Source organism: Pinus tabuliformis, chromosome 1_1 (genome assembly GCF_031772625.1).
Source record: "Pinus tabuliformis cultivar Carrire ecotype Pingquan chromosome 1_1, CPIR1, whole genome shotgun sequence".
NCBI classification, from domain to species: Eukaryota; Viridiplantae; Streptophyta; class Pinopsida; order Pinales; family Pinaceae; genus Pinus; species Pinus tabuliformis.
Genome location: NC_142297.1, coordinates 776,888,733 through 776,900,780, shown reverse-complemented (window position 1 = coordinate 776,900,780; position 12,048 = coordinate 776,888,733). Strand labels below are relative to the sequence as shown.

General features: G+C 37.3%; 1 pseudogene; it reads left to right on the top strand.

Annotated features, from left to right (window-relative positions):
* LOC149216305 (putative N-acetyltransferase HLS1 pseudogene) overlaps positions 1 to 7,271 on the top strand; it is a 66,111-nt pseudogene extending 58,840 nt beyond the window's left edge.
* The last annotated feature ends 4,777 nt before the right edge of the window (positions 7,272 to 12,048 follow it).

Genomic DNA, 12,048 nt, shown 5'->3' with positions numbered 1-12,048 from the left:
ATATATATATATATATATATATATATATTCAAATGTGGGTTTGATATATAAATTTAGACATTTTGTATTACAAGTATTAAATTTGAAACTTAGGATATACAAATTTGAAGGGTTTTTAGGGAAAACCCTATAGAGATAAGGATATAGATTGAGTTTTAAATGAGTTTGTGTCAATGTGTGACTTTAGTTATCTTTGTATTTATATCTTAAAAAAATTGTTATATATGTCTCTATATCTTAAAAAAAAAGTGTTATATATGTCTATAAGCATCAAAATCTATGTTTGATATGTTTTTCAACACATTGTAAATTCTAAGTATACAACTTTTAGCTGAGAAACTTACAAAGATTCATGTCAAACTGGGGTTTAAATAGGTATTTGTTGATGTTAGAGTGTGATACTTCATGTTTCTTGTATTCATATGACATATATTATTCTAGAGGTCCGACTGAAAGTTGATGATCAAATATTTATTTTTGTTAAAATAGTCAACAAATTATTTACCAATATGATATGCAATAGTTATGTAAAAGCATGTTGAAAAATAACATAAAACAATTCACAACCAAAATTAACAATAGTTTTAAGTGGAAAACCCTACATGAGAAACCAAAACAATTCACAACCAAAATTAACAATAGTTTTAAGTGGAAAACCCTACATGAGAAACCATGGGGAAACATCTGTAACTTCTCTATTAAATATAAATTTACAACCATTTTCTCAGCTCCAATCTTATTGCCTTCTCACTGCACACACTAATGTCTTACCAATATTACATATAAATAATCTCTCATCCAATAATCTAGATAAATATTATTGCCACAATACCATGTGCTATGAAAACCATGGGTCCAAAACCATGGCTCTTCCAGAAGTTTCAAGAAATCATAATATTACATTATGCTTTTGTTTTATTTATTTGGTCTCACACACAACAAACTTCCACTTGAGACCAAATAAATTTCTCTCTCTTTGTTACAGATCTTTCCCAAGCCTCCTTTATCATCTTTGCAATAGGCCAACCAAGGTTCTACAAATATCATGCTTATCCCTTGGAAAAATCTTTGTTAACACATCAGTTGGATTGTCCTTTGTGTGAATCCAAACATATCTAACATCAATGGGCTTTATCTTGTAGTGAAAAGTAGGGTTTTTCGCAAGATGGACTGTAATTTGACTATCACAATTCAATACATACTTCTCTTGTTGCATCCCTAGTTCCTCTGAGAACTTCTTCATCCAAATCATTTCCTTCCATGCATCGGTTTCTTCCATATACTCAACTTCTATGGTAGAAAGAGTCACTACCTTTAGCAGTCTAGATACCCATGATATTGCATCCCCTGCAAAAGTATAAATGTAACATGTTGTAGATCTTCTAGAATCCATGTCCCCTGTGAAATCAACATCTATAAATCCTTCCAACAAGATATTAGTACCTCGAAAGCACAAGCAATAGTCAATTTATCCTTTAATATATCTTAAAATCCACTTAACTACATTCTAATGTTCCTTGTCTGGGTTTGCAAGAAACCACTTACTACTCCCATTGAATGGGCAATGTCAGGGCGAGTGCATACCATAGCATACATAAGACTTCCTATTGTAGAAGAATATGTAATATTGGAAATTTCTTCTTTTTCTTCAGTAGTAGTGGGGAATTGTTTAGATGTTAATTTGAAATGAGAAGCAAGTGGTGTACCTATATAAGTTTGCATCAACCATATTGAATTTTTCCAATACTTTTCCAAGATATTGTTGTTGTGATAGCCATAACTTCTTCCTTTTTCTATCACGTATAATTTTCATCCCCAAAATCTTCCTTGTCAGTCCTAAATTCTTCATTGCAAAGGCCTTGTTTAATTCTTCTTTTAACCTATTAATCGTGATATTATCTTTCCCAACAATCAACATGTCATCAACATATACTAATAAGATAATGAAATTGCATCTTTCATCTCTTTTAATGTATACAAAATGATCTTCATTTAGCCTTTTAAAATTATGATCGAGCATAAAAGAGTCAAATTTCTTATACCATTGACGAGGGGCTTGTTTCAGCCCATAAAGGCTCTTCTTCTAAATCTCCATGTAGGAAGGTTGTCTTGACATCTAATTGCTCCAAATCTAAATCTAGAGTAGCTACAAGGCCAAGTAATACTCATATTGATGACATTTTAACAAATGCAAAGAATTGTTTTGTGAAATCAATACCTTGTTCTTGCCCAAAACCTTTAACCACTAGCCTTGCTTTAAATATTTGTTGATTTTCCTTTCCTTCATGTTTTATTCGATACACCCACTTGTTCTTTAAAACATTTCCTCCTTTTGGCCTTTCAACTAAATCCCACGTCTTATTATCATGTAGGGATTTTAGCTCTTCTTGCATAGTTTTTTTTTTTTCCATTTGATGTTATTTTGTCCTTCACATGTTTCCTGAAAACAAGCAGGTTCACTTTCATCAATCAATAAAATATATTCTGAGGGAGAATACCGTTGCAAAGGCCTATGTGCCCTACTAGATTTGCGAATTGATGAGTTTTGTGGTGGACTTTCTGCCAATGGTTGCTAGTTTTGTTGTTCTTCGTGTTCTTCTCCTTGTTGTTCCTCACTTTCATTTTGTTGCAATGACTACTCATTATCTCTTGATGAGTCTTCTTGTAATGATGGTCGATTTTCCTATTTCTCTAGAATTTCAACAATTTATTTCTCCTCCACATCTTTGTCATTAGTTTTAAACAATTTTTCTCCATTAAAATTAACATCCCTACTTCTAGTAGCTCTCTTTTTCAAAGGATCCCATAACTGGTAACCTAACTCATTATCAGGATATGTCAATAAAATGCATTTTAATGACTTTTCAACCAACTCAGATCTTTAGGAATATGCACATATCCTTCACAACCAAATATTTTCAAATGAGCATAACATAAATCTTTACCAATCCATACCTTTTTCAGGAATTCCACCATCCAATGAAGTTGTGGGAGACCGATTTATTAAGTTGCAAGTTTTTCAAACAACCTTTGCCCAAAAGTATTTAAGAAAACCATAATTTGAAAGCATACTTCTCACCTTCTCCATTATTTTCCAATTCATTCTCTCAGTTGTTCCATTTTGTTGTGGAGTGTGAGGAACTGTTTTTACATGCTTTATGTCATGTCTACTACAATATTATTTGAATGCATTGAAGCAATATTCCCCATCATTATATGTTCTAGTACATCTCAATAACTTATTAGTTTCTCTTTCAATAGCCAAGTGAAATTTATGAAAAATGTCTAAAACTTGATCCTTGCTTTTAATAGGGAAAGCCCACATCTTTTTTGAGGCATCATCAATAAAAGTAACAAAATAAGCAACTCCTCCTAGTGATTTTATATTGATTGGACCACAAACATTAGAATATACTGGATAAAATATTTGTGTATCTCTTTTATGACCATCTCTCATAAATGACACCCTCTTTTATCTACCCATAATATAATGTTCACAAAATTTAATTATGTACCTTTTATCCCAGGAAAAAGGTTTTGCTCAACAAGGATTTTCAGTCCTCTTTCATTCATGTGCCCAGCCTTAAATGTGTCATAAATATGTTGTAGATTCCCCCTTAGCAACACCAATATTAGAATTTCATATTTTTGACTTTAATGTGTAGAGAGTGCCAATTTTCTGCCCCTTTGCAACAACTAGTGAGCCCTTCACAATCTTCCAACCTCCTTTGTCAAACACTGTGAGGTAGCCTTCATCATCTAACTTCCCAACTGAAATCAAATTCATTATGGTACATAGCTAACATGTTTAAGCAATAAACTACAACCATCTCTTGCCTTTATTAGTACATCCCCTACCCCTTCGATGCTACAAAGACTTTTATTACCCAAGCAAACCTTTCCCATATTTCAAGATTTATAAGAAATAAAACTTTCTTTACTTGGGGTAGCATGGTAGGAGGCTCCAGAATCTAAAATCCAGTCACTATCATGACAAGAATTATAATACATGCATCTTCATAAGAAACCGTAATTAATACCTCACCATCTGATGCAATAGCAATAATTTCTTCATTGTTGTTGTTGTTGGTTGCCTTTTGCTCATTTTTTATCCTTTTAACACCTTGCAATTTTTTTTGATATGGCAAGGTTTTCCACAATGGTAGCAGGTTATTCTGCCTTGCCTAGACTTTGATCTACCTCTAGATATGGAACACCATGATTTCCTTCTATATGGTTGTCTTCCGCGGTCACCAACTGTTAATGCCTCAATATTTGGCATTTCCTCCTCCATATATTTCTTACACATTTCTTCATTTAATAAACTATTAGAAACATATTCAAAACACAATTTACCTTTTGGTTTCGAATTACTTATTGTGACAATCAAGTTTTTCCAACTATGTGGCATTGAGCTCAAGAGTAACAAGGCTTGGATCTCATCATCAAATACAATTTTCAGTGAAGTGAGCTGATTTAATATTATAAGCAACTCATTTAAATGTTCCACTACTAGTCTCCCTTCCTTCATTTTGATATTAAATAATATCTTCATTAAAAATAATTTGTTTATTGTTGTATCTTGTTCATATAAATCATGAAGCTTTTTCCATAATTATTCAATTGTTTTCTCTTGAGAAACATTGAAATATACCTTAATATTAAAAGCAACTCATTTAAATGTTCCACTACTAGACTCCCTTCTATCATTTTGATTAAACAATCTCTTCATTAAAAATAATTTGTTGATTGTTGTATCTTGTTCATATAAATCATGAAGCTTTTTCCATAATTATTCAATTGTTTTCTCTTGAGAAACATTGAAATATACCTTAATATTATAAGAAACTCATTTAAATGTTCCACTACTAGACTCCCTTCCTTCATTTTGATATTAAACAATCTCTTCATTAAAAATAATTTGTTGATTGTTGTATCTTGTTCATATAAATCATGAAGTTTTTTCCATAATTATTCAATTGTTTTCTCTTGAGAAACATTGAAATATATGGTGTTTGCCAAATATTGTCGAATAGTGGAAATTGTTTTACGATCTATCTTCTCCCATTCTTCATCAATCATGGATGAGGGTTTCTTTGATTTACCCTCAATCACCTGGTGCAAAACTTTCAATGTCTATATATCTTCCATTTTCGATCTCTATATTGTGAAATTCACCCCAATAAGTTTTTAAATAAACTTTCAATGTCTATATATCTTCCATTTTCGATCTCCATATTGTGAAATTCACCCCAGTAAGTTTTTAAATACTTATGAGTGATTCCACTTGAGCCGTTTGTAAATAAATCCTACACAAATCGAATCTCTAACAAGAACTTTGCTCTAATACCACTTGTTAAAACAATCAACAAATTAATCTATAAAATAAATTTTAGATTGTTGATAATGCAATAGATCTGTAAAAGCATGTTAATTTAAAACCCAAATCTGAAAAATAATATAAAAACAATTCATACAACTAAAACCCAAAAGAAAAACCATAGGGAAATATTTGTAACTTCTCTATTAAATAAAAATTGTTCTTGCCTTATCACCCCACACACATAATGTCTAACCAATATTACATATAAATATTCTCTCATCGAATAATCTAGAGAAACATTATTGGCACAATACCATGTGCTATGAAAACCATCCAAAACCACTGCTCTAGATTTTTCCAAGAAGTCATAATATTACATTATGCTTTTGTTTTATTTATTTGGTCTCACATATAACACTTTTAGCTTCAAAAATTGGTGGAGTTGCAACCAGACTTGTTCAATTGAAACTCTTTTATGTATTTGCATTATGACATTTACACAACCATTTAAAAGAAAAAATGTTGTTTATGTTTGTTTTCATAAAATATAACATAGGATAGAGGTGGGATTGTGTAGGTTTGTTGATACAGTTGTAGAGGATAGCGATAGAAGTGTATAATGCAAGCACCAAGTTTGGATGTAAGAGATGGTTTCAGATCTTTTGGAAGCAAAACCCTATACCAAACTTCTAAAATATGATCCCATAACAAAGAAGACTATTTTTACTCGATATTCTTGGGTTTGCAAATGGAGTTGCTTTTTCATTGAAGGAAGATTACAAGCTCATATGTGAGACATGGAAGTAAGTAGATAGTATATGTACTATGTACATTAGCTTAGCATTAATTCATCTTATACAACACAAATTAGATCAAACACTATAAAAAAATATTCTTCCATTTTTTTTTAACATCAAACAATTGCTTCTGTCTCTACTCAATTATGTAAAAATATAGATATAAAAGTTAGATTGTTTTGTGTTCCAATAAATAATTGGATAATATAATGCTTAGATTCATATGCCTAAAACATTGGGTCAAAAGGATAAGCTTGTAAGCACAAAAATCTTCATAAAGAATTTGCATATAGGTCTTTGCAAAAATTAATTATGTCACAATCCATATATCTTTTGCCTAAACGATTCACTGAAAGGGAACTCAAACTTTTCCTAAGAAAAAGAGAATTCAAATTTTCACACATTTTATTTGAATTAATTGATTATATATATGAGATTAGAATCATGTAAATAAGGAAATTAAAATTAACATACTAATTCTATTTTGCATGATTCTCTTATCATAGTTAGCATTTGCATATATAAATGTCCAATGATAAAGAAAACTTCATTGAGTTCAACATCATATTTTGTAAACTTCCATAAATATTTGGACAACATGTTGATCTCTTTTTTGTGTGAAGTGTTGAATTTTAGTAGAAAATAATTGCTCTTACTTTATAAACAAGTGTGCAACCATTAGCCCTAATAACTCCAAAGACTTGATGTCATAATTGTTATAATATATATAGATCCTATGACCATTAACTCATGATCTTATTAAAACTTAATGTTGCTAATGGTTGATTTCAAGGTTAATGGTTGCATACTTGTTTATAAGATGACATATTTTATTCTAAAATCAATGAGTATCATTCTTTACTTAAGACAACCCCAATCATTCTTTTGATTTGTTTTAATTTTAAAATTATAACAAGATTGTCAAAGTAGACTTCATTGCATGGTCTATGCTATAAGGGGACTGTGTATAATATTTTTGAACAAGTCTTACAATAAAGTACTTTTAATATTTGAAAACATTTTTAATGTTAAGGAAGCTCCAGGAGCGGACTGAGCGATTAGGGTTTTGCAGAAAGCTGCGACGGCGCAGACAGTACATCACTGGTTTTGCTCTCAAACCAGACCGAATCCACTGGTGCATAGCAGAATAGCATAGTATTAGATCGGCTCTATGGAATACCCACAGGGGGGGTGTCAGAGCCCTCCCCAATGCAGCACGACCCGGAACAGGCATTCCTTTTTGGATCGGTTGATAGGGAGATCCTGAACAAAGGGAACAGGCAACAGCAAGAAAACAAGAAGACAGGAGGACGACAAGACCAAGCCAGCGTCACTCAAGACAGAGGGAAAAACCCGGAGGAAACACCAAAAGTAACCTCAACAACATGCAAGCCAATAGCCACAGAAAGGCCAAGAATAGAGCTACCTGGACACAAGATAGATGCACGAATCGAGTTCATGAGAGATCATGCCATTATTGGGAAGTTTATAGGGTTCTGGCCGACGGAAAGAGCCTTATATGGGTGGATCGCAGCAAAATGGAAGCCAAAAGGAGACGTTACCCTGCAGCTAGGGCCGAAGGGCTTCTTTACAGTAATTTTTTACTGTATTGAGGACAAACTCAGGGTACTGGGAACAGGGCCTCACTTTTTCAACGCAGCGGGCTTGTACATGAGAGACTGGATACCAAGATTCAACCCGGATAAGGAAGACCTCACCTGGGCGCCAGTCTGGATCAGAATGTATGGACTTCCAGACGAATATTGGGACGAGGACGTACTCAGGAACATAGGAAATGGACTAGGGGAATACATCAGGACTGCAGAAGAGACCAAACTGCGCAGATTCATTTCCTATGCTCGCATATGCGTCTTCATGCGACTGAATGAAGCATTACCAGAATCGGTAAGTCTCTCCCACCGGGACGAAGAGTGGATTCAACCCTTGGACTATGAGCATGTTCCCTTCCGCTGCAGGAGATGCCATGCTCTTGGGCACCTTTTCCGTGACTGTCCCCTGAATGCCAAAGCCACTTCTCATGACCCTTCTGTTTCAGCTACCCAAGATGGCTTTACTAAAGCCCCTAGCCGAAGACGAGCGCACAAGAAACCTTCTAATGGGCAAAAGCCCCAGCAATTTAGCACTAGCGGCCAAGCGTCTAAGAACAGTTTCGAAATCCTGGCTCAATCCTCTGAGGATCTTCCCCCGATCACTGAGGCTAACCCTTCACATCCCTCTTCTTCCGCTCCCCCTCCTCCCTCAGCCTCATCCCCCAAATGCCATTCCCCCATAACCTTCCATGACTTCCCCTTCGGAGATAGGAAAGATCAGACAGAGAAAGACAAGGAAATGGAAATTGATGGAAAGCTAGACCCTCCTTCTAGCTCAAAGATAAATGAGGCAGAGGGCAATCAGGTGCAACAGATGGAAGAAGAACCAGAAAGCATAGACCTGCATGGCCTAGACATTCTAGAACTGGAACTAGCATGCAAAACAAAAGCATATGACAACATAACTGAATCCCAACTCAGCAAGCTGGAGGTGGTTATTTCGAGAGCTTACCAACAGCAACAACTCGGGATTCAACCAGGAAGCAAGTGGGATGGAAGCCAACCCCCAAAGGAAACCAAAAAGAGAGGACAAAAAACAGATCTATAGAGAACGATCGAGATTGGGAAACTCCTGGTAGACTCAGGCATGTATGCGAAATTGACAAAGTACTACAAACCCTCTGCAAATAGTTGAACCATGAAGCTGGTCTCATGGAACTTAAGAGGGCTCAACAGCCCAGGGAAACTTAGAATGTTAAAAAACATGATTAAAAGGGAAAAGCCGCAAATATGCTTACTCCAGGAAACCAAATGTAACGGATCTACATTAGGTAGCATTCTCACAAAAGCTTGGCCAGGATGCCGCTCAGTAGCAGTAGATGCATCTGGAGCGTCAGGGGGGTTGGCCATTGCATGGAACACTCAAGAAATAAATCTCTCAGATTTCCACGCCTCTCATCACCTTATACAGGTAGGCTTCCACATTTTGGGCACGAATGTTCATGGTAATCTCTCAAATGTATCTTTCCCGCAGGATACAGGGAGCAAAATTGCACTTCTAGACACCATCGAGGCACTGAACAACAACAGAACGCACCCACTCTGGATCATTGGAGGGGATTTTAACATGATCACCAAGCTAGAGGAGAAGATTGGAGGGAGATACAGACTGGAACAAGAAAACATCCAGTTCAAGGACTTCATTCAAAACGCCTCCCTCATAGACTTGCCTTTTTGCAATGGAACCTTCACATGGAGTAATCGCAGAGCGGGAAAACACCAAATCCCATCCAAACTAGATTGCTTCCTTATCTCAGATAATGCGATTCACCTTGGAGGAGACATCACAGCTGCAATTCTTCCGCATACCGGCTCGGACCACTGGCCGATAGCTCTCCAATGGCAACGACCCGGTGATCAAACTCGGAGACCCTTCCACTTCGAAGGATTCTGGCTCACGCACCCTGAGTTCAAGGACTTTGTCAAAACCACTTGGACTTCCTTCACCCCTCTAGAAGGGTCTAAGATGTATAAATTCCAACAGAAGCTCCAGTTCCTTAAAAGCCACCTAAAGCGATGGAACAGAAAAAACCTTTGGAGATATTTTCAAAGCGCAGCAAGACCTCAATCGGGAACTGAAGGATCTCCATCAAAGAATAACCATAGAGGGACACACTGAAGGGACCCTGGAACAGGAACGACGAATCCACAAACAGATTGAGGAAAGGCAGAAGCAGGAGGAAGTTTACTGGAAACAAAAGTCCAGAATAAGATGTTTGAAGGAAGGCAAACGCAGCACCAAATTCTTCCACAGAACCACCATCCAAAGAAGAATGCACAACAGCATTCCGTTTATCCAAAAGCAAGGAGGAGAAAAAGTAGAAAAGCATGAGGAAATTGAGGAAGAGTTTCGCAATCACTTCAACCAGATCCTTGAAGAGCCGGAAGGAGACAGATGACAAGCAATTGAAAAAATCACCAACAATGTGCCAAGGATCATCACGGAGGAACACGATGAGCTACTCCTCCGCCCGATTCAGCCACAGGAGGTGGATGAGGCAATGTCCCAACTTAAGGAGGGAAAAGCCCCCTGACCAGACGGATTTACCACCACTTTCTTTCATACCTTTTGGGAGCTGATAAAACAGGAAGTATGGCAAATTGTTGAAGAATCGAGAGCTCTCCACTGGCTGCTGCCCTCTCTCAACACCACCTTCATAGCCCTCATTCCCAAAGAGGAGGACTCAATTACGCCCGACAAATACAGGCCGATTGCACTTTGTAATGTAGTTTACAAGGTCATTTCTAAAGTTGTGGCTAACCGGCTGAAGCCCCTGCTACCACTGCTCATATCTCAGGAACAGTCGGGTTACGTGGAAGGCAGACAAATCATGGACGGTATTCTCCTTACGCACGAGATTATACACTCCCTCAAACAATCAAAACAGGCAGGTATGCTTCTTAAGCTAGATCTTTCTAAGGCTTTTGATAAACTCAGCTGGACCTTCATTCAGCAAATGCTAAAAGCTTTTGGTTTTAGTACTATGTGGATTCGTTGGATCATGAGCTTAATAAACTCCACCCAATTCTCCATCCTTGTGAATGGAATCCCTTCTCGGCCCTTCAAACCATCAAGAGGAATTAGGCAAGGGGATCCCATATCCCCCTTCCTCTTCTTTCTCATGGTAGAAGGGCTTGGCCGTCACATCAAGCAAGCTCTCCAATCACACCAGCTCAAAGGTCTCTCAGTTTACAACACCCCTGCCACTTCACATCAGCAGTTTGTTGATGACACCATGCTTTTTGGATATCCCTCGGCCCAGGAAGCCGCTTGCCTCAAATCCCTGCTCAATGACTTTGTTGAAGCATCTGGCATTGACGTAAACTGTACCAAATCATAGATATTCTTGTTTCACACACCTCCTCTTGTTAAATCAGCAGTTACCCGAATCCTTGGCTTCCCCTCAGCCTCCCTTCACTCAAAATAACTTGGCGCCCCTCTCACAGCCTCAGCTATAAAGCACTCCTCCTGGCGTACCCTCATTGAGAAGCTTGAATCTCGTCTCAACCTTTGGACGCATCGATCTCTCAACCTGGCGAGCCGGGTTGTGCTCATTAAGTCAGTTCTTCAGGCAATTCCCCTGTACCTTTTCTCAATCCTTCCTGCACCCAAATGGGTTTTAAAAAGAATCAGGAATCTTTAGCGCAGCTTTCTATGGGGCGGTTCGGAAACTAATTGGAAATGGGCGTTAGTCAAATGGCCTATTGTTTGTCAACCAAAAGATAAAGGGGGCATTGGTCTGAGAGACCCGGAGCATAGTAATTCCATCATGAGTGCGAAAATATGGTGGCACTGGATCACTAACGCAGAAAAGCCCTGGGCAAGAATCTGGACGGCTAAATATGCTAATAACCGACCCCAGGAGGAGCTCATCCGGTTTACCCCCACGGAAAAAGGTTCGCTAATTTGGAATGCGGCCAAACAACATTTCCAGTTAATACAGCAGCACAGTTTTTGGGAGGTCAGGAATGGCAAAACGGCGAGATTTTGGACAGATGCATGGAACCAGATGCCAAAGCTTACCCACATTCTTCATTCACCGCTGGATCATGTAAGGCAGGAGCAGCAGCAAGAAAAGATCCATCACTACTGGATGCAGGAAACGGAGCACGGATTCAGGAAATGGAAACAGGGAAATCAATTAATTAACTTCACAAACCTACAGGATACAGGGGAATTGGAGAAGGAGCTTGGAAAAAGAAGAATCAGACATGACGAAGGCAAAGACATCCTAAGATGGGGATACCGACCAAAAGGTGACTTTTCCACTTCAGAAGCCTACAAGATAGTCTGCAACAACAATACCCCCTCTGATCC